Raw genomic sequence first — 27,862 nt, forward strand, 5'->3', positions numbered from 1 at the left:
AAAGCTCCCTTTCTTTTTTATAAATGTAAATAAGAAGAAAAGGAAAATGCTGAAACCTGAGCTAGAAACATAACCAGTCTCATACCATGGTTGACAGCACATTCCATTTTTATTTTAAAGATTTTTAAGAACAATATTGCATACTTTTCACTGGTGGAAAATAGTACGACACACAGGTATATGTTAATTTTATTGACATTGGCCCTAATAAAACGGTAGAAAAACATGCCGTATCCACCCTCTGGGTATCCACGGTCAGGTAGATTTAGGAGCTCCAGTCATGCTTGACTCATCTTTTCCTGACATTTAATTATTCACCGAGTCCTGTCAGAATCTCTTGTTTGTCCTTTCCTTTACCTCTGCTATGGCAGGGCCAGCGATGAGCCCTTATCATCCCTCATCTGATTTATGACAGAGCTTCCGGAGATCTTTCTTCCTCCTGACTTTTGCCTTCCTGGTCCATTCTTTACATGGTGTCAAGGGTTTATACTTAGAAGAAAAAAAAAGGAAGAAAAAGTTGTATTCCCACTTTCCCCTCCCCCCTCAAACATCTAGTGTTACCTGTACTTTAGCATGGCATTTGCCAGTGGGGCTGGAGTTCTTGCCAGGCCCGTCTAGGACTGCATTCCAGCTTGTACTCCGGGCTCGAATCTACCTTCACTTCCCAAACCTGCCTCCTGTATTGAGTGTGGAATGCCCTTTCTGCAGCAGCCACGATGGGGCTCAGCCCTGACCTTCAAGCCCAGCCCGGAAGTGACTTTTCCCCCACCTCCCCCCACTGGGGCGGAAGTCAGTTCTCCTTTTTAGGCCCTCCAACACTATATTGATTTTTACCTCTAGTAGGCATTCTTAAAAACTTAGTTCTATATTCCAGTATCTCGTTCTCTCTCTTTCCCCACTTTCTTTCTTTTGTAAGATGTGTGTCTGTCTTTTATTGCTCTGGGTGATCAGTAACTTTGAGCCAACTTTGAAGTGTAGAAACAGTCATACTGATTCTTAGTTCCAGCATATTTGGTTTCTGTTTTCCTTGTCCCTGACTTTCTCTATTCTTCTATTGGATATTGCTTCAAAACCCTGGTAGGAAGAGCTTTGGTAGGGTTTGGGTGATGATGAGGAAATGCATAGACCTGCGTCTGTGAAAGCAGGCACTGTCTTGCTCACCTTGGTGTTCCAGCATGTGTCTTCATGGAAAAGGGAATTGAATCGAGGGAGCATTTTCATCTCTCCACATCTTTATAAATATCTGCATAGAGAATTTATCATCAGTTCTGATGAATAAGAAAATCATCCAAACATTTCTGGTGTGGATACGAGAACATTTGCTTTAATTATTAAAAATAAATAAGTCTTTGAAACGTGTATTTTTTTGTTGTTAGAAATGAACCCTCATATTTCATTCTTAAAGAAGGTATTAAGGTTACACGAGTACTAATGACATAGTACGTGTGTATTTATAAGGAATTTATTTGTGTTAAGGTAGCTATTCTGGGCTGGTATAAATTGGATGCTCCTGACTGGCGATTTGAATTGAGGTAACATTACTTTTACTACGTTTCAGTCCCTTACCTCGTGCCCTATGTCCTCTTCTCAGAGCTGCTGTAGCCAGAACATCCCAAGCACCCATCTCTTACAGAGACTTCTTCTTCTTACATATTTTTGAAAGAACCAATCATTGGGGATGCATTTTGTGTAAGTCAAGGCCTGAGCTGTTGAAATGGAGGCAGGTTCTGGGAAGAGTGGTTGGTTTTGCGATGGCTGTAGTGACCTGTACTTTTTTAAAATGATCTGAAATATTTGATCATAAAATTAAACCAAGGAGCAAAAAAGTTCTACTTGTTAGTGCCATCCTTGATGCACTGTATGTTTCTTTGAATGAAAGAAGTCAAGGTAGTCTCTGAATCCCAGGCCAGTTTTGACTCTGGAAATTTTGATGACTGAGTTTTGCATTGGTTTTAGGCTCATTTTCGCTGATTCCGTGAACCAGACTCCCCACTGAACCTCCCTGGTGACCGGGGCCAGTGTACAGAGCTGGGGGCTGGGAGCTTCAGTTCCCTCAGTGGCTTTCCACAGTTACCTAACTTGCCTGTATTTCCTCATTGACACCGTTGGGATAATCGCTTTTCATACCGCGTAGGAGTATTGTGAGATTAATTAATGTTTGTGAAGTGTTTTTAGGATCATGATGAAAGGTATTTATTAATTTGTAAGCATGTGGTATTATTATAATTAGTAGTAGTAATAGGGATGGTTGTTTAATGCAAATTTTCATCTAAGTGGAGTGTCATATTTTCAAAGGACAGTCTCTTTCTTTGTGGCCAGATGTGGATACAATTAACCCTTTACCCTTTATTTTGAAGATACAATTAGCCAATTGTATGTGCAATTAGACGTGTGTGCAGTTTTGCCAGAACAACTAATTACAGCCTTGGTGAAAGTCCCTTTGAAAACGCTGGCCCTTTGAATCTGGACTGGCCCTATCTCTGTAATAAGCAATTTGTGCTGAACATGTTTGGGGGCCATGGAGTCTCCTGAATATTGAAGAACTGCTTTTGCAGTTACTGGAAGATTTTACTTTTTTGAAGCCATAGCTTTGTATTTTTGCCATCAAGCCTAAAAAAGCCTTTCACATAGTTCTGGTTTCAAAGGTTTTATTGATTTTTCTTAATCTTGACATTCAGCTGAAAGATTTTCCACAGACTGCATTTTGTGAAACAGGTTTTTCTTTTGTAATTTTTTTCTTCTCCCTTGAAAACTCCATTTCCTTTCTGTCTCTGATCCAAACATATCATCTCATGTTCCCCTTAGTCAATAGTGAGTAAGGAACAGATTAGCACTGATCCTCCCTTCCCAGATATGGCCCCGTGACACCGTTTTACAGGGGACTTTTAATCACCATAATGCAAACTCTATTTATACAGAAGAGTAGGAAGAACACTGAAGAGGCCGGGAAGATACGGTTATATCGTTTGTCTCCACTGATATCCTGTTATGAAGTGAAAGGGAAATGTTCATGGCTTTTAATGGTCAAGTTTAAAAACAGCCTGGTTTAAGACATCTCCACTCTTTAACACTCCGGGGCACGGATAATCCCTGAACTTGACTTTGTGTGAGGCACCATCCCTCCACCATGGGCGACTGCGAGATGTGCAAAGCACACTTGTCACCTTCTAGGAGCTTGGAATACGTGTTGAAGATAAGAAAGGGGCTCAGGTCTGCAGGCTGCATTAAGTGCTGTGCACACTGGGTGAGGATAACAGGATCAGGGGCAACAGCTGGAGCTTCTTATGAGCCCCACTAGAGACAGGACCAGAAGGATAGGGCAACTTTTGATAGACAAGAGGGAACGTTTCTGTGTGAGTCAAGGCCTGAGCTTCTGAAACAGAGGCAGGTTCTGGGAAGAGTGGTTTTGCTAGAGTTGGAGTGACCTTGAAAAGGAAGTGCCAGGAGATAAGACTGGAAAGGCAGCTTGGAGCCACACTGTGGAGGGCCCTGACACGCAGGTGGAAGAGTGCAACATGAAGCCAGTACAGGGTTTTGAAAGCATGATATGACCGGAGCCAGGCTTTAAAATGAAGCCGGCCCCAGCATGCCAATCAAGTGCAGTGGGGACTGACCAGAGTCGTTCCTGGCCTGTTAGCATTGAGAGTGAGAGTTCTTATACACATGAGGCATCCTGCGGAGTTAGTATTTTTGATATTGGCACTGTCCTGATATAGAGGTGAAGGACAGGAAGGAGCTGGGTCAAGGTGACTGGGAAGATAGAGAGATGTACTTTTTACTGAAATAGGGATGTCCAGGGAGGGGGCAGGTGTAAGAGAACTAACTGTTGGGAATTACCATCTCATGGCACGTTCATGTGCCTAGACCAGTGGTTCTCAACCTTCTGGCCCTTTAAATACAGTTCCTCATGTTGTGACCCAACCTTAAAATTATTTTTGTTGCTACTTCGTAACTGTAATGTTGCTACTGTTATGAATCGTAATGTAAATATCTGATATGCAGGATGGTCTTAGTTGACCCCTGTGAGAGGGTCGTTTGACCGCCAAAGGGGTCGCGACCCACAGGTTGAGAACCGCTGGTCTAGACAAAGAACACCAGATAGAAGATTGACTCTGTAAGTCCAATGTAATGTTTCCAATAAGAAGAGTGGAAAAGAATTACATCTTCTCTCAACAACATCAACTTAACATTGCAGGGACATATGAAACAATATAAAGAGAAAGCTTGAAGGAATTAAATACCTTTCTTGGAGCCTGTTAATCTTTACATTTTGGAAAACTAATTGGAAAGGTATACATATATGCTGACTGTTCAAAACACAGCTCTTAAAAGTATCTTTGTAATTACTTTTTCAAGTTTCTATTTGAAATAGTTGAAATGAAGAAGCCAGAGCAAAACGGTGTTTGCCTATCTCATCATAGGAAAGTCTGTTCTCCATCTCCTTCTGTCAAACATTGGTTTCCAAGGAGATTCTATGGATAATTTATCATGCCATCCGCCTCAAGAATGTGGAGCTCTACCCAAGTGTCCCTAGATAACCTGATATGATTCTGTCATCTGTAAATTTCCTATCCTCTTTCCAGCCTGTACCATATGTGTCAATAATTTATTGTTGAACAATAAATCCCATGAGTCAGGGTGATATTACCAATTATTAAACCTTCATTTGTAAAATGAAAAGTCTGTAATCTGTGTGGTAATGCTTTATGCACATAATTTCAGTTGCGTTTTTCCTCAAGTAATGAAACATTGTGGGAAGACCATACGCTTTGGAATAATACCTAGTTATCTTTCCTGTAAAATGCAAATATTGAAAATATATCCAGTTGTTCATGCTGAATCTTTGGAGTTATGCTGGCTCCTCTTGTCTCTCATACCTACATCCAATTGATCAGCAAATTCTATACCTTCAGATCCATCCAGAATCCATCACTTCTTGCCTCTTTCACTGTCATCCAGGTCTAAGCAACCGTTTCTCGTCCCTGGATTCCTGTAGTAGCTTCCTAACTCTCTCCTCCATTGTTGCTGCTCAGCAGTGTCAATGTAACAGTGTCCAAACCTGTAGAGAAATTTTATAAAAATGTATTAGAGCCAAACAAAGGGTACACCTGGAAGCAAGATCTCAACAGACTGAGAAAAATGCTTCCTAGAATAGCAGTCTGCAGCGTCCTTAATGCATTTGGAATTGAGGAGGGAGTTGTAAGGAAGGCAGAAGAAACAAAGGCAGGGTTTGTATTACAGGATAGTTAACAACAGTATGTGCTCTCCAGAGGGTGGTTTTGCTTGAGGGGTCTGAAAAGAAGCATTCCTAAGGTAAACTAGGTGCATAGAAACAATAGACAGGGCTTGCTTAAGGCAAAGATAAACCTTTTACTAAAAAAAGTATATGTCTGGGGCATGGCTACCCACCATGTGAGGACAGCTTCCATAGAGCCCCCTTTTCATTCACAGTAGTCTATTCTCAACTATGCAAAGGACACAAATTTTTTTTCAAACACAAGGCAGATCACTTTCAAGTTCAAGTCAAACCTCAAGGCCCTACTCAGTCTGGTCTCCCCGTAGCCTTGTCTGTCATACTCCCATTTCTGTTCACTGTTCCACCCTCACTGCTTCCTGCCTCAGAGCCTTTGTATTGGTTGTCCTGGCCGGGAACACCCTCCCCTCATCTCCTACAGGTGACCATCTTCTCAGGAAAGCCTCTCCTGACTAACTTTATTTAAGACTGTGTCTCCATCTCTACTTTCTGCTTATTTCTTCATAGTGCCTATCACCATCTACTGCTATACAATATATTTCACCCAGTTTTGTTGTATGTCCTTCCAAGTGCTTACAGCAATGCCTGGCAATAGTGGAAGTGCTCAGGAAGTATCTGTTAAATGAATGAACACAGCCATACTTTCAGGCACTGATTATTAAATGCAATTACATACCCGAACAATACCTATTTGCTCAGTAAACATTACCTTCATTCTTTCTCTTTTGTTTCTCAAGGCATAGCATATAGGCAATGCACATGGCATTCTGAAATCACATTGAGCAGTTTTGTGCAGGAAAGTTACCATTATTTAACATGTGGCTGTAGAACTGTGCTGGTGCCTTCTGAAAGCATTCGTCCGTTTTTCTGGCCACTCATTCAGGCTTAGGAGATCTTCCTGTAATTTGCCTGTTTGAGGTTGTATTACTTAGAAGGTATTAGATAACTCTGACATTCACAAAAAATGTTAGACCAGACTTAGTAATGTCTTCCAGATACTTAAACTTAACATTTTTTTACATCTAAATTTATATCTATTCCAATTTTTTATTTCAGTTCCTCGAATTAGTTTTCTAGTAGCTTTTAAGCAAAAAAGCTTGTCAAGGTTTTTTCCCAATGGAATCTAGTAAGTACTTTTTAGTAATGATTATTTTCTGACTAAACAATATATGCCTACATAGAAAATACTTCGTTGGGTACAAAGTTATGTTTATGCATATAAAATACATACATATACATTCAAGAGAGTAAATTATTAGAAGTATATTAGTCACTCATCTTCATTGTAATTCTGTAATTTCTGCCTGTATTTCTTTTTTAAAAATATATTTTATTGATTTTTTTACAGAGAGGAAGGGAGAGAGATAGTTAGAAACATTGATGAGAAAGAAACATCGATCAGCTGCCTCCTGCACACTCCCTATTGAGTATGTGCCCGCAACCAAGGTACATGCCCTTGACCGGAATCGAACCTGGGACCTTTCAGTCCGCAGGCCGACGCTCACTGAGCCAAACCGGTTACGGCTGCCTGTATTTCTATGTTTTTGTTTTGTATATGTTGATCTTGGTATTTGATGTAATAGGTTTTGTGACTTTTAAATTTCATTATGGATTTTGTCTTATCAACAACAAAAATATCTTCTCTATATTTTAAAAGTATTTTGCTGTTATTTTCAAATAATATTTTTATTGTAATCTCTGCTTTCTTCTTGCTTACTTTTGTATTTAATCTGTCTTTGAGATTTGTAGTATTCATTTATTTATTCATATTTCACTGATTGATATGACACATATTTATTGAGCTCCGATATTACAGGTATGAATAAGACAATAAACAAATGCAGTAATTCTACTAGTGATAAGTACCATGAAGAAAATAAATTAGAATTGTGCACTAGCATAACAGGTAACATGATAAGATAAGATTCTTATCTTTTAGCTAATGAAGGAGATTATTTGTCCTTCAACAAGGATTAAAACACATTTATTGAAATCTCTGACCTGTGTGATCTTATATCATTATCTTATGTTTTTAGAGGATTTTCTACCTTTTAGTAATTTGTATTCTTTCATTCCTATGGATAATATCTTGTGTGTTTTTTTATTTTTATCCAGTGATATGGAAGATGATGTTTTAATTCCATAAGTGGTTATTTTTAACATTTTTTATTGTCTAAAGTTTTACATATGTCTCCTTTTTTCTCGATTGACCTCCCCCCCACCGCCCCAGTGTCTGTGTCCATTGGTTATGCTAATATGTATGCGTACAAGTCCTTTGGTTGATCTCTAACCCCCTCTTCCCCCCGGACTTCCCCTGCCCTTTGTCTCTGGATCTGTTTTTGTTCATCAGTTTATGTTGATCATTATATCCCACAAATGAGTGAGATCATGTGATATTTATCTTTCTCTGACTGGCTTATTTCGCTTAGCATAATGCTCTCCAGTTCCATCCATGCTGTTGCAAATGGTAAAAAGTTCCTTCTTTTTTACAGCAGCATAGTATTCCATTGTGTAGATGTACCACAGTTTTTTAATCCACTCATCTGCTGATGGGCACTTAGGTTGTTTCCAAATCTTAGCTATTTTAAATTGTGCTGCTATGAACATAGGGATTCAAATATCCTTTCTGATTGGTGTTTCTGGTTTCTTGGGATATAGTCCTAGAAGTGGGATTACTGGGTCAAATGGGAGTTCCATTTTTAACTTTTTGAGGAAACTCCATACTGTTCTCCACAGTGGCTGCACCAGTCTGCATTCCCACCAGCAGTGCACAAGTGTTCCTTTTTCTCCACCTCCTCGCCAGCTCTTTTCGTTTGTTGATTTGTTGATAGCCATTCTGACATGTATGAGATGGTATCTCATTGTTGTTTTGATTTTCATCTCTCGGATGATTAGTGACTTTGAGCATTTCTGTATGTCCTCTTTTGAAAAGTGTCTATTTAGGTCCTTTGCCCATTTTTTGATTGAATTGTTTATCTTCCTTTTGTTAAGTTGTATGAGTTCCCTGTAAATGTTGGAGATTAAACCCTTATAAGAGATAACATTGGCAAATATGTTCTCCCATGCAGTGGGCTTTCTTGTTGTTTTGTTTATGGTTTCTTTTGCTGTGCAGAAGCTTTTTATTTTGATGTAGTCCCATTTGTTTATTTTCTCCTTAGTCTCCATTGCCCTAGGAGCTGTGTTGGTAAAGATATTCCTATGACATATTTCTGCAATTTTGCTGCCTATGGAGTCTTATAGGTATTTTTAACATTCTTAAACTATATTTTGCTTAACTGTCAAATCCAAGACTTATATCTTTTATTTTTCTCTTTGTAATATGTAATCCTCCACACTCCTTCTTACTTACTGTCATTATTAATATAATCTTAAGGATTAGATTTAATTAATTATATTAAGTAACTATTCTTAATCTGGTTTCATATCCACAATTACATTCATTTACCTCTATATTTAACTGTCTTTAAGGCTTACCATCAATCTTCACACAATAATTTTATCTTCCTAAATTTCTTAATTTTCATGTTAAACATATTTGCATAAATATTTTTAAAATGGCTTGGATATATTTTTAAGTTCTTGCATATTAAAACTGGTTTTCTGTTATCTTTTACATATGAAATTATACATATATATATGTATGAATATTGCTCAGCCATAAAAAAGGAGGAAATCCTGCCATTTTCAACAACAGGGATGAACCCTGAGTAAGTGAAGTTAATTCAAAGAGAAGGTATAACCTCACTCATATGTGAAATCTAAAAAAAAAAAAAAAAAAAGATAAAAACTGAACTCATGGACACAAGAATAGACTGAGGGTTGTTAGGGGGTGGGGAAAATGGGGAGATGCCAGCCAAGGGTACAAACTTCCAGTTACAAGGTGAACAAGTGCTGGGGATCTAACGTACAGTATGGCGATTAAAGCTAGCACTACTGTATCACATGCTTGAAGGTTGCCAGGAGAGAAGACCTTAAATTTTCTCAACACACACAAAGCTAACTATGTGAGGTGACTGAGATGTAAGTAACCTTATTATGATTGTTTCACAGTACATGTGCATACCAAATCATCATGTTGTACACCTTAAATGTACACAATTATATGTTAATTATAATTCAATAAAGCTAGGGAGTAAGGGAAAGGATTGGAAGGTTACAGAGTAAACGTCACAGTTACCAGAAATGTGCTAACCTTAAACTGAGTGACGAAATACAGGTGCTTGTTGTATTTTATTCTTTTTGCTATATTAAAACTGGTTTTCTGTTATCTTTTACATAAGATGTTATACATACATATATGTATACATATATTACACACATATATATGTATATTATACATGTATATACATATATATGTATATTAATATCTCATTTTTTAAGCAATGAAATAAAATACACAGTGGGGATGGGGTAAGAAGACATCAGGATGGACACTTTTTTGAGGAATTTTACTATACAAAGAACAAAGCAATACAGTAATAGGAGGAGGCAGATATGGATTAAAAGGTTTTAAAAATAACAGATGTTATACCCTGTTGGATGCTAATAGGAGTTATCTAGTAGAGGAGATAGAAGGGGTAATTCCAAGAACAAAGTACTTGAGAAGTGATACAATGTACAAATGAATGGCTTGGCCTTTGAGAGAGAGTTCATCGAATTTAATGGGAGTGGGACAAAGTATATGGTTCAGTTGCAAGGAGATTGGTAGATTTGTTGGTGGGAAGTTGAAGATGATTACTAGATAGTTTTGTGTGCACCTTTTACTCTCACCCTCCAAAGAAAGTGTTATTAATCGGGGTAAATAGTACTATTTAAAGCTAATATGTCTTGTAGGTACTTAAGTGAATCCTCAAGTTGTGGTGTCCCTAAAGAATTCAATGAATCCCACTAGGTGTAAACTATCAGCATAACATAAAAAATCTTACTTTTGTGTTATTGCATACAAAGCCATATTTTCATATAGATTCACTGGATCTCTGGGAAGGCAGGCAGGCAAACATCTTAGAAAAGATAATGTCAAAGAAAGAATTGGGAAGTGTTCCAATCTGGAACATTCTATATTAGTTTTATTCTGATTTGAAGAAGAATGAGATACGTCTCTCTACAAATCCAAGCGGATTTTAGTCTCCTATAAAGAGACATAACCCCTTCTGTTTTGTTCCCAATCCTCCCTGTTCTCCATGATAGTTCTTGCCAGCTTGTATTTTAAATGAATAAAAGCTAATTTAAAAACCTATCATTCAATACAGGAAGGCATACATTTTTTCTCCATGGCTCTATAGGAAACAAAAATGATGATGATAGGGTTTGAGAATGATGCTTGTTAGAAACTAACATAATTTCTGTGTAGTGTCTCGGTTGGGTACGTTAGGTAAGCAAAGGCAGTAAATTAAAGTTTATGTTTTATAAACCAGCATCTTCTAAATGCCTTTAACTGTGTTTCTGTCCTCATTTCACATTGAGATGCCCAACTATTCACTTACGAGGGGCATGATGCATGAGCTGTATGGGCTCCAGGTCTGCCTCTGTATAATGAGGGTCTCTCCCTCTCCCTTCGTCCCTCTCTCATTCACAGGGGCGTTATTAAAAGCAAGTGAGGTTCTGGATGTGGAAATACTTTGTAAATTAGAAATTGCTGCATGTAATGGTTTTTGTTATTGTGATTGCTTCATTTCTAATCTAAAAGTGAAAGATCTTAACTTATTTTCATAAACATAATCATCCCTAGACAGGTGTAAAACTGATCTAGCATTACCAATATGAGCATAAGAACTTAGGACATGTATAACTTTTAATTGTGGCCCATCAATAACTTAGAATGATTTATTAATGTCTAAAAATGTAGTATTATATTTTCTGATAACCTGTGGGCATTTTCCTGGTGGTGATGAATGAAATATAACAAGGCAAATGTTTCACAGAAAAGAAAGTTCACTACCTGAAGAAAGCTGTTCTTACCCTAGGGAAAAGTAGAGTACATCTCTTACTCAATACATCTTCTTCAGAAATCTTGGTCTCTGGAGGTCCATTGTTGTGTCTGGTAGCCTTTCCTGAGAAAATACTTTTTCCCCATTGAACAAATATTTCCTAAGCACCTGTCTTATACCAGGCCTGGTGGCAAAATGTAATGATGAACAGGACAGACACGGGCCATGCCTTCCAGAGCTCTGTCTGTCCTGTGACAATGAAAGTGGATGCCAAGGGCCATCACTGGCAAGTGGAGACTCTTGCCATTTCTTAGATATGATTCTGTTTCTGATGTCCTGCAGAAATTTAAGCATCGATATAGTGAATCTATTTTGCAGAAACTAAATAAAGCCTTGTCACTTTTAGGAGGAAAAACACAGCCATTGTGAGCCCCCTGCTTTTAAAGTCAAGCACTGGGCCCTAGCCGGTTTGGCTCAGGGGATAGAATGTCGGCCTGTGGACTGAAGGGTCCCAGGTTCGATTCCGGTCAAGGGCACGTACCTCCGTTGCAGGCTTCTCCCCGGCCCTGGCCCTGGCCAGGGCATATGCAGGAGGCAACCAATGATGTGTTTCTCTCACATCAATGCTTCTGTCTTTCCCTCTCTCTTCCACTCTCTCTCTAAAAAAAATAAATAAAGTTGAACACTGGATTGCAAAATCTGTAAAAGGTCAATTGCTTTTGGCATGCAGGTCCCTATCAGGGTCCATGCTTGTCTCTGCTTGAGATTCACTGCCCAGGTGAACCTTTTTTTTTTAAAATATATTTTATTGATTTTTTACAGAGAGGAAGGGAGAGAGATAGAGAGTTAGAAACATCGATGAGAGAGAAACATCGATCAGCTGCCTCCTGCACATCTCCCACTGGGGATGTGCCCGCAACCCAGGTACATGCCCTTGACCGGAATTGAACCTGGGACCTTTCAGTCCGCAGGTTGACGCTCTATCCACTGAGCCAAACCGGTTTCGGCTAGGTGAACCTTTTTCTTGGCCCAATCAATTGCTCATTTGGTGCTTCTAGAACTAAAATGATTGCTAAAGACAGATTCTTCTGAGAGGAATGGTAAACCTTTATTTTAAAATGAAGATGTTCAGAACTTCTGATTGTGTCTAGAGCTTTCCATACATCTGTTTCTTTTAACCAGTCTCTGCATGGATTGGCAATGAGGAATACTGTTCTTGTTTTCACACACACAGGAAACAAATGAAAGGACATCAAGTAAACTGCCTATAGTTGTGGGATATAATATTAATATGTTTTGTGCTGTAAATTTGAATTGAGTTCAGACCTATTCATGAATATGAAACTCGTAGGCTGGAGACCTGTAGAGCCTTAATGAGAAAAGACCTAAGAAGAGGGTCGCTGTATTTTCTGCAATGGGCGATTCCTTACCACCTGGAGATTCTGAGATAAAATTCTCTCCACCTAGGAAGAAAGTCCTAGCTTTGGAGCCAGACTGACCTACATTACAATCCCACTTCCACAGTTTCCTCAAGTGACTTTACTTGAACATAGAATAGGCCACAAGCTCAATAATGCCAATTCAATAATTTCCCCCAAAACCCTTCCATGCCAGTCTTACTCTTTCTCCTCTCAAGGTGCAGCTGGAGATTTGAATTTCTTGTATCACTTAGGGCCTGATTGTTTTAAAGTGGCTTGCCTAACTATGCTTCTGTCAGTAACTTCTAATGTGTTTTGTTAACACCTCTTCTAAGAGGAGCCCAGGTGAAGTATCCAGGAGTGACTGCTGGTGTTAATTCCTCCCCGGCATCACCCTGTCACTGAGCTGTCATTAACTGACGTTCAGGTCACAATGACAGCCTTTTTGTTGGTGTGACTTCACCCAGCATGTGATTATCTGGATTTTTAAAAATCTCTTTTCCATTTTAGTTCAGGCTATAAGATTGCAAGGCTGAATAGTAAGTAGGTAAATCTTTTTTTCGGAATCTACCCTCCACAGGTTTCTGCTCCCTGCTCCCCAAGGTCATGTAAAATGCAAGTGGCCCAACCAATAGGATGAACTCAAACTCACATCAAGTGTAAGGACCCTTTAATTTACTATTTATAGCCCATATAAATATGCTTCTAAAAAGATTTGCAGTTTGCACTAAGAGGTTAATTGGTCAAATTTTTATCTTTCTACAATATATAGATATTTAAAATCTTTTTGTTTGTTTTGAAGGGATGGGGGAGAGAGAGAGACATTGATTTTTGTTGTTCCACTTATTTATGCGTTCATTGATTGCTGCTTGCATGTGCCCTGACTGGGAATCAAACCCGCAACTTTGGCATATTGGGACTACACTCTAATCAACTGAGCTGCCCAGCCAGGGTGATTTATATTTTCAATTATTGAAAAACATGGTTGATTTCTGCTTTCTACAAAGGAATGCTATCAAAGATGGATTTTCAGGCTTCTGTAGCTGGGGACCTTCACAGTGCTACACTCAAACCACACTGTGTGGACAGCGCCTTTCATTATGTCTAGTCTCTGCTGGTGTGCCTTACCTTTAATAACGAATATTCCTGAAACAGTTTACATAATTATTGGAGATAGACTTCTAAAGGTTCCATGTCCAACATGATAGCCAGGCTATTGAGCACTTAAAATATGGGTAGCCTGAATTAAAATGAGCAATAAGTGTAAAATATGCAATAGGGACCTAAATGTTTCATTAATATTTATATTATTTGTTAAAATCACATTTCAAATATATTGTTAAAATTAATTCCAGCTGTTTTCGTTTCTACTGGGGCTAGTGAAAAAATTTTAATTACATTTGTAGCTCTTTTATTTCTATTTAATAGGACTGATCCTCTAATCTGATCCCTTCATTTTAGAGATAAGAAAATCAAATAGAAATGAGAGATATTAAGTGACTTGCTTTAAATCCCATAGCATCTTAGTAGTAAGATTTGAGTGATGCTAGTCTCTGGTGTACTAGATGTGACCTTGGACCAGTTACTTGATGCCTCTGTGTCTCACTTTCCTTGTCTGTAAATTAGGGATAATACTGCTACTTATCTGTAGGTGGGTGTGCAGATTTGAATGACATATGTTAGGCATATATGTATGGCATAATATTCCATAATGTCTCATAGTATCAATTTTATCTTGGCAAAAGAAAGAAAAATATTTTTAGCCTCTTTTCTGTCCCAGAAATCTTCCATCATTGAAGAGTTTGTGGTCAAAGCTGGTTGTTAGGACATCTTTTTTTTTTTTTTCCATGGGATTGCCTTTAGACCCAGCAATCCCATCTCTGGGAATATATCCTAAGAATCCAGAAACCCTAGTTCAAAAGAATATATGCATTCCTATGTTCATAACAGTGCTATTTACAATAGCTCAAGTGCTTCATCAGTAGATAAGTGGATAAAAAAGCTGGGATACATTTACACAATGGATTACTACATGACCATACAAAAGAAGGAAATCTTAACCTTTGCCACAGCATGGATGGACCTGGAGATTATTATGGTAAGTGAAATAAGCCAGTCAGAGAAAGACAAATACCATATGATTTCACTTGTATGTGGAGTCTACTGAACAAAATAAACTGAGGAATAAAATAGAAACAGAGACATGGACACATGGACCAGACTGACACTGTCAGAGGGAAAAGGGTTGGGGGGACTAGATGAATGAAGGTGAAGGGATTAGCAAAAAAAACCCCAAAAAACCTAACCCACACATATGCGTAACGCATAGACACAGACAATATGGTGATAACCAGAGGGAAAGGGAGGTGGGGTTAGGTGGAGGTGGGCAAAGGGGAAATCTGAATGGAAAAAGACTTTGCTTTGGGTGATGGGCATATGATGCAGTAAGCAGAGGATGTTTTATTGAGTTGTACACTTGAAACCTGTATGGTTTGCAAACCAATGTCACCCCAATAAATTCAATTCAATTAAAAAAAATAAAGTGTTCAGAATGGGTGCCTGGTCAGAAAAAAAAAGACATCAAACATGCCAATTTCCCTCCTATCTCTCTGGTCACTATTATTTGTCTAAAAAAAAGAAAGAAAAAGAAAAAAAACTCACCCAAAGAGTAGTTTTCTTTAACTGGCTTTTCAAAATCATGGTGAGATTTTGATAATTAATCTTTGGTTATGCTTTGGTAACTATACCAGATACTGTTATAACTGAAAACTTGGTGTGTTTTCGGAGTTAGATTATTGAAACAATTTTCAATAATCAGATTTCAAATATTTTAACATTTAAATATTATAATTGTCATATACATTTACTTTAAAGGTTTTTCACTTAAAAATATACTTGATCATATGTGCAGTCAAAATTCTTTATCTTTTTCCCCTTCATGCTCACCACCCATCCCATTTTTCCCCCTCATTGCCTGCTGTTCCTTCCTTGTAACACTTCCCACAGGAGATGGTGTTTTGCCCAATCTCTGCTCTGTACCATAATCCTCACCAAAGCAGCACGATGACTGGTTATTCCCCACCATGCCAGACACACTCTAGGCAAAGACTTTTTGAATAGATGAATGTAGTTGACCTTGTGATTCTTCATTCATTTTTCCCCTCTGTATTACACTCCCTTAGCCAGTTTTATAATTAGAATGCAGAAATGAAGGTCATTACTTATACTCATTTGGCCAAATGTCTTAAAGCCACTTGGTTTCTTTACACGTAGTTACAAAATTCTTTAAATGTTTTCAGTTGAGAATCATTTTATTTATTTGAGCCAATATGAGTCAAGCCAATGAGGAATTTTTAAACTAGTTATGAAATGAAGAAAGTTTCAGATAGCAATGGAAACTTTTTTGAGCCAATGGTATAGTATCTGGAAAATCACTCTTTAAATGATAATTTTTAACATTTATTAATATCATTGACTAAATATTTAAAGCCTCTTTCAACTTGACTAGTCTCTGAGCCATTTATTTTCCCACCGAAACTTTAAGTGAATTTAATAAATCTGTTATATTACTAGATGTATCAAAATACACCTCAGGGTCAATGTTTGTTTCAGTTTGCCATCTCAAAATAAAATTATATACAATTAATGTTCTCAAAAGGAGATCGCAGTTTAGTCATTTTCAATGCATTCCAGTGAATTAGGTAATTGAGCTGAACTTACACATATGCGTGGTTTCACTGCAGGAAGTCTCCTATTCCTACATCAACAGTTGGTTTGGTGTCTAAAATGTTCACAGTTTGGTTAAAATTATGCTCAGTAACAAATGTAGTACTTCCACCAAGGAACATAGAATCAAATGACACTTCTGGTGGTCTCAAAATATGTTGACTAAAGCTCACTGTTACTGAAGTGCTGATCGAAAGAAGTTATTTCTCTGAGCATTGCTGAAGGGAGAGGGAGAAATGTGTGGAATCCTGACTGGAATGCTGCCTTTATCCATACCACTTGGGTTTGGAACCAGGAAATCATTATAAAAATTGTAATTGGCTCTTTTATTATTTACTCATCCAACTTAATGGAAAAGACAACTAGAGAGTCAAGTCTACTTTTAGGATTATTAGGTCAATTATCCGTATTTCTGGGAGGAAATAAACATGCCAATAAAAAAGCTATATACTCTGGCAATTCTGCCATATTTTACTGCCAGCTTTATTTAAACTACTTTTTCCATTTTTAAGGAAATAACTTCTCTTGTTCTTTGAAAAACTGTGTATGCTGAATTCTTACAATGATATTAGTCTGCCTGTTATTTGAGTTATGATTAGATTTTATATTACTTGGATTTCTTAGAATAAAGTATGTTCCTCATGCAGAAATTTAGGATAATACTGAACGTGGTAGACTTAATTGACATTTTCAAATTCCATTGTAGTCAGCAAGGAAACAATGGCTAACATTTACTGAGTACTCACTGCGTTCCGGAAACTGCAGTAGGAGCTTGACCAGTGTTCTCATCCATTTATCACAGCATCTTACTAAGTAGGTCCACTTATTCCCATATCACAGATGAGGAAACGGAGCATATGAGGATTAAGTAACCTAGGTATAGAAACATAAGGTAACTTTTCCAAGATCACATAGTTGGGGGTTCTGATATGTATGGCATTGATTTTATAGATAACAATACTGCCATCTTAACACTCCGGTGTGGGGTGAATTTCCCGCCAAAATATAAGATGGCTCTGTCTTTTGGTTTTGTTCCATCCACCAAAAGGGTGGATTACAAACAAATATTTGGTAATACGCAGTTACAATCGGCCCGAGTTTACACGTTTCCCGCACTCCACCGCAAATCTATATGAACCGAGTTAAAGACGGCTCCCGCGGAGTACGCGCAATTCACGCGAGCCGACTTAACTCGTTTCCCCCACTCCAAGTGTTAATATTGTTGTCTTCTGATTTGTGAACATGGGAGTTTTTTCCATTTACTTAGATTTTCTTTATTTTCAATAATGTTTTGTAGTTTTCAAAGCATAAGTTTTATACTTTTTGTGTTACATTTATTACTAAATATTATATTTTTGATGCTATTATAAATGGAATTGTTTTTTTCTTTCTTTAATTTTTGGATTGTTTATTGCAAGTGTATAGAAATACAAGTGGCTTTTGTATATTGATCTTGTATCCTGCAACCTTGCTGAACTTATTAGTTCTAATAGTACTTTAGTGGATTTCTTAGAATTTTCTGTATACAAAATCATATCATCTGTGCATAGAGATAGTTTCACTTCTTCCTTTCCAATCTGGATGCTATCTATTTATCTGTTTATCTTTTTATTTATATTGATAGATTGATTGCCTAATTGCTCTGGCTAGAGCCTGAATAGAAGTGGCAAGAGTGGGCACCCTTATCTTGTTCCTAATTTTAGATGGAGGGCATCTCATCTTCCACTATTAAGCATGATGTTAGGTTGGGTTTTCTGTAGACGTCCTTTATCAGGCTGAGGAAGTTCACTTCAATTCCTAATTTGTTGAGTATTTTTTTATCATGAAAGGGTATTGGATTTTTTTCCCAGAGCTTATTGAAATGATCACGTGGTTCATTTTTTATTTTATTGATGTGATAGTTTTTAGTTTTATGTGCTTACAAAAATTGATTTTTTTTCTAAACTTATGGAAACCATACTAAGGAACAGTACAAACCTCATGCTATGAAAAAGCATATACTTTACATAGATTGTCTTTTCAAAAACAAATTAACTTTTTGGGTTGTAAAAAACAAAAGTGAAGGAATAGCTTCAATTGGGTAAAATTTTGTGCAAGTGAAAATATTTTTGTGCTTTCCTCTCAGTGGTTATGTACTCAGAATTTTAAAGTTGTTTTTAAACTTGTAATTTTCTTTACTTTTTCTAGTTGGTGATCCCGATATTTTTATCTTTTCAAGCATTTATGAAAATTCTATTTTTAACTACATCACTTTAATCAATTTTTGTTTAGTTATTAGTTCAAAGCAATTAAATAAATAGGAAGTAAAATACAGTCCTGGGCCTTTTTCAAACAACTGTGCACTTTGAGCATGAAAGCACAACTTTGATTTGTGCTACTTTGGGTATAAATAGTGATGATGTACTTCCCTTTTTTTTCATATTTAAGGGTCCACCCAGAAGTTTGCAACTATATTGAGTCCCGGAAATGTTCTCATTCATTTTTCTTGCCTGTGATATAATCTCTTAGCATAGTTGGTTCAAAAATAATCATGTTAAATGGGCCCAGATCATGTGTTTGAGCCTGTTAAAGCTACCTTTTCTGTTTCCTGAGAACAGATTGCAGACCAGGTCCCAGCCAAATAGCACTTTCTCGCCATTGCTTACCAAGTGCCGTGGACTAGAGGATGTGGACAGTTTCATGCAGTCAGGCCCTGTCCCTGGACAATTGGCCACAGAGGGCTTGTCTCAAACAGTCGCCTTCATTGAACAAAGGACAGTATGTGCTTACTTTAAGTTCTAAAATTTAACTAAAATATATTTGGTTAAGGTAAAAAAGGTTATTTTAAAAATATTCAGGATCACGGCGGTGCTGTTAGGGATTAAAATAGTCTGAACAGACTGTAATTTCGGGGTTTCTGAGATCCACGTAGAATTAGCATAGCCAGCTGAATATAAAAATGGCAATACAACACTCAATGTTATTTCTACTCCTCCCCCCCGCCCCAATTGGTATTTTCCACATTCTATGTGTTTTTATGTGTTTTGTTTTGAGAGAGAAAGCATGATCATTAGGGAAGTATTCTACAACCTTTTCTGAAGGAGAAGATACATTTTGGTCTTTGGAAACAACTGCATTGCATTTAAAAGGTATGAAGGGAAGTTCCTTAGCCTGTGCTGGATTTGGGAGGCAGCACAGAATAGTGACTAGGAGTCCAGTTCCAGAGTTAGACACAGCTCTCTGTGTTTCAGTATTTCCCATCTGTTAAATGGAGAGGAAAATAGTGCCTACATCAGAAAGGAAAACTTAAACAAGATACCATAGGTAGGTAAAGAGCTTAGAACAGTGGCTGGCAAGTAAGTGATCATTAAATGTGAACTGCAGGTGTGGTAGTAGAAATAGGTGCACTATTACAGCTGTAAGACTGATGCAAAATGAAGTTCATGAAATTAGAATCAGTAATAACTCATACAATTTACTTAGTGTATAGCAGGGCGCATAATCTAAACCCTTATCTCCACCCTCATGAGTGGCCTATAAATGATTTAGTTTCTTCAGAGAATTTCTCATATCAGCTCACCTGCAAAAAAGGCATGCAAGGGAAAACAAGCTCTGTGGAACTCTGAGTGTGGATTCTACACATTAAGAACACTTTTAGAAATTACAGGTGCTCATTTCGAGGTCACTTTGGCAGTGGAAGGCATAGCAGTTATTTCCAGAAGACTAAAGGAAAATCTGTACTGGACTAGGTTCTGAAAATCCACTACCTAGAAACTGTGTTGAAATACCAGACCTTTGAAAACTAGCATTCAGGTTACCAAGAACCACCATGCAGATAGATGGCTGGTTCCTACAGATTTTCACGAGGCTACTTTTCCTCCCACCTTTTGTGAGCCTCTCTGTTCCCTGGTATGGCCATCATGAAAACACAGGTGACTCATGGCGAAGTTGCCTGGGGGCCAAAAGAGGAACTACCTGGGGCTCTTTCCTGGCACATCCCTACCCTGTCAGTTAGGAGATGGGTTATGCTCACACTTTCTCTGATAGCCAGTCATGCCCACCTCCAGTATATCTTTCATACACATAAACACCTCAGGAAAATTCCACTTTGCCACCTTACTGTTTGTGATACTAAACAAAAAATCTTGAAGAACACAACTCTCCCAATTTCCTAGAGATTTCTAATGAAAATCCTAGTGAGCCACTACAGACCTCGGCCAGCAGTCTTCAAAGTATGCAGGACCTTTGGTATTCTCTACCCAAGTTCAGCTCCTACAACTAAATTTGCTTTTTCAAGTACTGACATTCCAGATAATTTTTATTGTTTAATTTATTATTATTTTGATTATAACACTAATTAAAATAATTTTCCTGCAACTATATATGCAGATATATAGGACTTCATCTCTACTGTGGACTCTTTGGCCTGAGAAAATACATTCTGGGATCTTAATTATAACGGTGACTTTTAGGCCATAACTTGTTAGAAAATTGGCACCTGCCTGCATGTTTCTTATCATAATCAAGAGCAGTGTGAAGTTAGGTATTCCTCAATGGTCGCAATTCTTTTCATAACCTCGGGACTATCCTTCAGAGTTTCTTCTCAAGATGTATACCCATCAGTTGATACTTTCTTTTAGAGTTATCATTTATATTGATTTCGGTGCTATTTCCATAAGAATGTTTACTAGTGCAGGCGATTTGGGGGTCTCAGTCTACTTGGAATCATGGCACTTCAGAGCTGAATCATCTGGCCCAGTGATCTCATATTTCAGAGGAGATAATGAAACACAGAAGGTTAAGTGACTACTTAAGGCCACAAGGCTGAGATGGAGGCAGGAGACATTAGGATTTGGATCTGGTGCTCTTTCTAGCAAGCCTTACAGATTAATTTTCAGTTGATGTGCTATAGTATATATTCCGATTATTACCTTTCTCCTAAAAAAGGATGACTTAAAAATTGATTATACATTAGTCAACTTTTCTATTGTTGATCTAAGAGCATTTTTTTTTCAATCATACTGTCTTTTTTTATTTTTGAGAAATTTCAAAGTCCTTACATAAAGTTTGTCACTCTCTTGAGGCATTTCAATTTTTAAATTAAATTTTTAAAATTTATTAAGTTAAATGTTCCTTCTGATTTTTTGGACATGATTGTGGCCTTTCATTTTTAAACATTTCTTAGCATTATTCACTCTCTATTTTGTTGAGTAGGCTTTGCACAAGAGCAGGTAATGACATCTTGTACCATTATATTAGTGGTTCTCAACCTTGGCTGCACATTAGAATCACCTGGGAATCTTTTTTAAATCCTGATTTCTGGGCCTCATCTCTGGAAATTCTGTTTCTTTGTTACTAATGCTGTGGCCCCACCCCATAACAAAGAAACAGAATTTCCGGGGGATGAGGCCCAGAAATCAGGATTTTAAAAAGATTCCCAGGTGATTCTAATGTGCAGCCAAGGTTGAGAACCACTGCCTTATATGAACACGAAAGAATTACACACACAATTCCAGTGTGGGTAGACGCTCTTAGAGATTATGGAACTGTTTTAAGCAGGATTGAAATACCATCAATTATACTTGGATTTTAACTCATAAAATATTAAGTTAGCAAGGCCTACTTTAATTATTTTTAAAGCCAAAATGTATAAACAAATTTATAATTCAAATAAGCATAGTTTATTTCCCTCACTTTAGGCTATTGCTAACTTTCCTCCATATACTTAAATATTCTATATTCCTATATTCATTGAACCTAACAATCCTTTTAGAGTTATTTTCAGGTTTTTCACTTAGCTCATTTTACTCTAGTTTAAAAATATTATCCTACAATAGCCAAAAGGCAGAAACAACCGAAATGTCTATCAGTAAATGAGTGGATAAACAAAATATGGTATATACATATAACAGAATATTATTCAGCCTTAAAATGGAATGAAATTCTGATATGTGATATAACACATATGATCCCTGAAAATATTATACTAAGTGAAATAAGCCAGACACTAAAGGACAAACATTGTATGATTCCATTTATATGAGGTACGGAAAACAGGCAAATTGATAAAAAGTGTAATGAACAGAGGTAAAAAGATAGTGTGATAGATGGAGAGTTGTTCAACTGGTACAGAGTTTCTGTTTGGGATGATGAAAAAGTTCTAGAGATAGATAGTGGTGATAATTAACACAACACTGTACATGTATTCAGTGCCACTGAATTATACACTAAAAATGATTAAGCTGCTACATTTTGTGTTGTGTATATTTTACCACAATAAAACAAATTTTCTGAGTTAGCCATAAATGAAATACTAGGATTCTGCTCTGTGTGTGCACCAAGGGACTCAGCCTCCTGCGTTTCGAGCAGCCCATTCATTCTCACTGGGTGGAGAAAACACAGCTGTATTTACTTTTCCAACCCCATCTTCTATTTTGAAATACTACCTTTTTGCAAATGAGAGCCAAGGTCAAGTGACAGAGCTTTCTGCTCACCTCTTCAGTTTTCCAAACACTGTTTTTCTAGTGGAGCTCTGGGTTAGGTGCTGCAAGTGTGGGTAATACTATTACTCACGTGCCCTCTGAGTGGAATTTAATTAGCCTGCCTTCATAATTAGGGATGATGCATTTCCTTTCACTTCCATTTGTATATGAAAATGTACAGTTGTGCATTCATCAACTGTAGTATTTCGAAGTGTTTGGACTATTCCACACACTAAATTCAAATTACAAAGAAAATAAGGCCTTTCTTAAAGAATTCCTTGTTTCCTCAGATTAGAAGGATATTTATATGCAGGGTGAATGTGAGATCCTACTGATAATGGTCTTTTATTTCTGGCTATGAACACGACAATTCTAAATACATACTAAAAATTGTATATTTATGTTTTTTGAATAATGGTGGAAACTTTGACAAATTATAAACTCTTCAGTATAAATTAAGAGTAGCAAAACAGATTAGCTTTTTGTCTTAAAACAATCTTAACATGAAATAATTGTTTTTGTTTTTTATAATATCAAAATGTTTGTTATTAAATATATATGTTATATTTAGGCTATGAATTTGTTAAATGTTCATTTTATCAAAGCACATACCAAAAAACAAAACAAAACAAAAACCAGCATGTAGGTATCACTTAATATTTTTTATTTACTTTTAGTATTTCCTACAAGTAGCCTATGATATTTATTTCCGTTCATTCAGTATCATAAAAGTGGTATCTATTTATCAAATTATATAAAAACACGAGTATAATATATTTATATTTTCTTACCGGCTTTAAAAATAGAAAGCATTTCATTTCCTTTCTTATTGTATATGCAGTTGGTTGATGTACTTTATTGTTTTACAAATGAAAATTAATCATTTGAGTGAAATTAATATTCAGCATGCTGAGGAGATGTGCAAGATCATTTTTCATTGCTTTCTTTTGAAATTATCTGGGAAATATATGATCTTGTTGCACTGAATTCTGAAGAAGTTTAATAGATATTTTAAATAAATAAAGCTATCTAAATGGGAAGTAGACTCTAGTGTGACTAAAATTCGTCAGAACTGTGTTGTACATAATAAGCTTGAAGAATTCATGCACAAAAGCCTAAGCCATTGTGTAACCTTGGCTGTGTTCAGATGCTACAGTCTTCTAAGCTATTGTATATTGTATCTAGCCTGGTAGATTTAACCTAGTAATGAGATGCTTACTTGAACTGTTACTTTAAACTCAGTTTCTGTGGCAGCACAGTCTGTAAATTTTTGGACCTTCATCTTCCAGCCCAGATAACACTTGTCCATAGATAAATTGTTAAACTTAAGCCCTTAAAAAACAACAACCAAACACATAAGCTTTAAAACTATTTACCTTGATGATGGCCTGTACACCAGAGGGACAGCACTGGATTATAACTGAGGAGACCCAGAGTACAAGTCTCTGCCAATTAGTAGTGGTGTGACCTTACACAGTCACTAAACTTTGAGCCTCAGAAGATGAGAATAGAAACAATAGCCTCCCTATCAAATTTAGTGGGTTGTGAGGCTCAAATGAAATAAAGTGTGAAATTACTTCAAAAACAAATGTTGGTTGTTATTTTTCCAAGATTCTGGTTAGAACTTTGCTGATCCCACAGATTTAACTGAATTATAAAATAGATAAAATCAGACCAATAGTTGTTTAATAGAGTATTATTTGACATGTAAGCTTTTAAAGCCAATAGTTTGACATATTTTTATATTTCCAGATTATTTAACATCTGCGTGACTTGTTTTATTTTTATTTTGGTGTGGTTAATATGTCTCTGTTTTGATATGAATGGAGTTTGCTTTGGGTACTGGAAACTGATGGGGTTTTGGTGTCCTAATAAAGGGCATCCCTTTTCTCACCTGCATCCTTATCCAATCTCTCTCTCTCTCTCTCTCTCTCTCTATATATATATATATATGGCTAAGTGACCGACCGACTGGCTGGTACATATGACACGCACTGGCAATTTAAAAATAAACATTGACTGGTGTATGCATGATACATATAAAGCTCTTATGCCAATTGCACGTGTGTTTTAATTGTACACTATATTATATATACTATTTTGACATAATTTTTTGCAGTAACGTAATTACTACACGAATCTTTCTTCTACTTAATTTTCTTTCAATGTGCACGAATCCATGCACTGGGCCACTAGTGGAGAAATAAGACCAAAGGGCCAGCAGACCGAGAACTAAAATGGCTCCCTTCTGACTGATAAGCGCAGGTTGGAGGAGGAGGTTAGTATAGTAGCTGAAATGGACTTCCACAGCCTCCTTAACCCATGTCTAGTCCTGTGAGGAAGGTTTACCTCAACACAGCACACACTGTGTTTACTTCTCTCCCCTGATCCAGGTAGAAAGAGACTTTCTCCAGGCTTTGGGTCCGTGGGTGGTTTAGCTTCCCCTTCTAGAAAGGGGGACCCAGCGCTGTCATCCACCAACCATGTAACTCAGTCTGCCTCCTTGGGGAGGACCAGGGGCGAGGCCAGAAGGCCAGCAAGCTTAGAGAAAAACCCCTCCATGGAAATCAGAGAAGAGGCCGAACAGAAATTAAACCATCCCCTCTCCTACCCTCTTTTTAGCTCTCCTCTCTGAAGCTTTTCTCCCCTAGTCCTGCCACCCTGTTGCTGGCCCTTTCCCCATACTCCTGCCCCCAAACATAAGCTACACTGCAACTCCTTCAGACTGGACTGCACAGTTATGGAGAAATACTGGATCCTGGGAGAGAAGAGTGTGTAAGGCGGGCTGATGTTATAGACTGAATGAGGCCCCACACCCACATTCTTAGGTTGAAATTAATCCCCAATGTGAGGGTACTGGAGGTGGGGGCCTTTTGGAGGTGATTAGGTCATGAGGGTGTAGTCCTCCTAGATGGGATTTGTGTCTTTATAAAAGGCCCCAGAGAGCTCCCTGGCCCCTTCTGCCCTGTGACGTTAAAGCAAAAAGAGAGTCATCTATGTACCAGGAACAGGCCCTCCCCAGACACTGAGTCTGCTGCAACCACTTCTTGAGCTTCTCAGGCTCCAGAACTGAGAAAAGAAGTTTTGTTGTATATAAGCCATCCAGTCTATGGTTGTGTTATTTATTTTTTTAAGTAGTAGCCTGAACAGACTAAGACAGTTGATTAAGGGGAATGTGGAGTACATAAGGTGAACCTCGGGTAAATATATTTCCCCAACAGTTTCGTCAACATTGCTGCAGGACATATTAAATTTCCTTTGGGAGACATATTTGTGATGTTGTTCATTTGGCAAGTCAAGAACAACCCATCTCATTCTTTAGGAAATAGATGTAGCTGGGGTCTCAAACTAGTTTTTAGTTCTGTCTATATTTAATACCATCCACCGATCACCCTGTTGGTAAAATCTTGTTAGGAAAAGAACCAAACAGATGCAGAAATCCAGGGTCAACATAATGACACCTAGCTTATTTTGAATAAATTCAAATATAAAGTTTAGGAAGAAATTTAATTCAGTAATTGGATGACCCTGTATTGATCACCTGCTATGAACCAGGCATTGCTCTGATCGGGAGGGAAATGGAGAAGAAAGCTCGTCTCGGGCTTTGCGCTGCCCATAGTTTCAGGAGGGTGCGAAGAACTCTATTCCAGGATGATACCTGCTGTGAGCTGTGCACAGGCTGTTATGGGAACACATGGACAGGCAGGCAGCCCAGGTTTGAGGAGTTACTTCAGGAAATCTTTCTAAAAGAGTCTTGATGTACATCCTAAAGCACAAGTTTAAGTGGGCGAGAAGAAGAGAGAAAGAAGAGAGATGTCCTAGTTTAGGCAAAAGTAATTGAGTGAGCCTGGCATATTTGGATAGTAGCAAATAGCTTGGTGTGGATAGAGTAAAGAGTTTAGGGAATGGTGATAAAAGAAATTGGAGGGGTAGCAAGGCTAGATCATACCTTTTGTACTATGATAAGGAGTTTGTTCTTTTCTCCAAAGGCACCTAGGAGTTTTAAGCAAGGAAAAGCATGTGTTTTAGATACCACGAGTGACAGGGAGGAAGAAAGTAGTGTAGGGGGAACAAGGCCATATGCAGAAAACTCATGCAACATTCAAGGCAGGAGACTACAGTGGCCTGAAATGAGAGAATAACAGTGGACCTGCAAAGAGACAGATGAAACTTGGGGAGATATCAAGAACATCAAAATCAGCAGGACTCAGTCATTTATTGGATGGAGGAAGAGACATGCCATGGAGAGAATTCAACAATAATTCAGGTTTGTGTGTTGGGCAACCCTGTTGGTTCCCTCCACCAACACAGGAACTACTAGAAGACCATTCAGTAAGTGGGGGTAGTGTTAGGAAGGAGATGAGAAGCAGGTTTAGAACACGTTGAGTTTAAGATTCCTATGGAATATCGAAAAAGAAAATGTATAATAGGAGTTGAATATATGGGCTAGGAGTTCGAGATAGAAATCTGGGTTTGAGATTGGGGGGTGTGCGTGCACACACACATTTATCTACATACTCATTTACCTTTGGGGAGAGCAGGATAGGGCAGTCAGCACCATGGATATGGATAAGCTCATCCTGGTAGGTGTGTTGAGACTAAAGAATAAAGGAACAGAATCGAGGATACCATCACCTCAGAAAGAGGCAAAACTAAGAAGTGGCACAAAAAAAACACACCAAGAAATAAAAACATAGTCACAATTTTTAAGCAGGACAAATAGATCATAAAAGATTAGCACTTCAAAATCTCTGAGTTTAGCAAAAAAAAAAAAGGAAAGAAAGAAAGAAAGTGTTAGTAAGGCGGAGAAAGCAGTGTCGGCAGAGGGGCAGAGACGAAGGCCGACGGCAGCGGGTGAGGAGTGAAGGATAGTGCCCACCGTGGTCTCAGCCTGGCGTGAACAGCAGCACAGAGGTGGTGTGGGAGTCAGTGGGTGTGACGGCAGTGGTGATGCAGACATGGAGGGTTTTCTGTAACTGGGGCACTGATTATATGAAAGATTAGCGGGTTAGGAGATGCCTTCTCACTGATGCACCGTGTGCTTTGAAGAGGTGGGGGACAGGGTGGATGTGAGCA

General features: G+C 37.8%; 1 protein-coding gene and 1 long non-coding RNA gene across 10 annotated transcripts in view; one reads left to right on the forward strand and one right to left on the reverse strand.

Annotated features, from left to right (window-relative positions):
• UMAD1 (UBAP1-MVB12-associated (UMA) domain containing 1) overlaps positions 1-27,862 on the forward strand; it is a 152,821-nt gene that overhangs the window by 116,600 nt on the left and 8,359 nt on the right. The window lies entirely within an intron of this gene.
• On the reverse strand, positions 139-27,817 carry LOC106696411. 2 transcript variants are annotated; one of them, XR_002828288.1, is made up of 5 exons: positions 27,313-27,817; positions 17,072-17,198; positions 4,908-5,059; positions 1,162-1,243; positions 139-489 (listed from the first exon to the last, which is right to left on the reverse strand). It is a non-coding gene; the product is annotated as an uncharacterized LOC106696411 (long non-coding RNA). The 2 variants fall into 2 exon arrangements; XR_002828287.1 differs by lacking the exons at positions 139-489; positions 1,162-1,243 and having other exon boundaries at positions 4,056-5,059.

This window comes from Myotis lucifugus, unplaced genomic scaffold, assembly GCF_000147115.1.
Source record: "Myotis lucifugus unplaced genomic scaffold, Myoluc2.0 scaffold_15, whole genome shotgun sequence".
NCBI classification, from domain to species: domain Eukaryota; kingdom Metazoa; phylum Chordata; class Mammalia; order Chiroptera; family Vespertilionidae; genus Myotis; species Myotis lucifugus.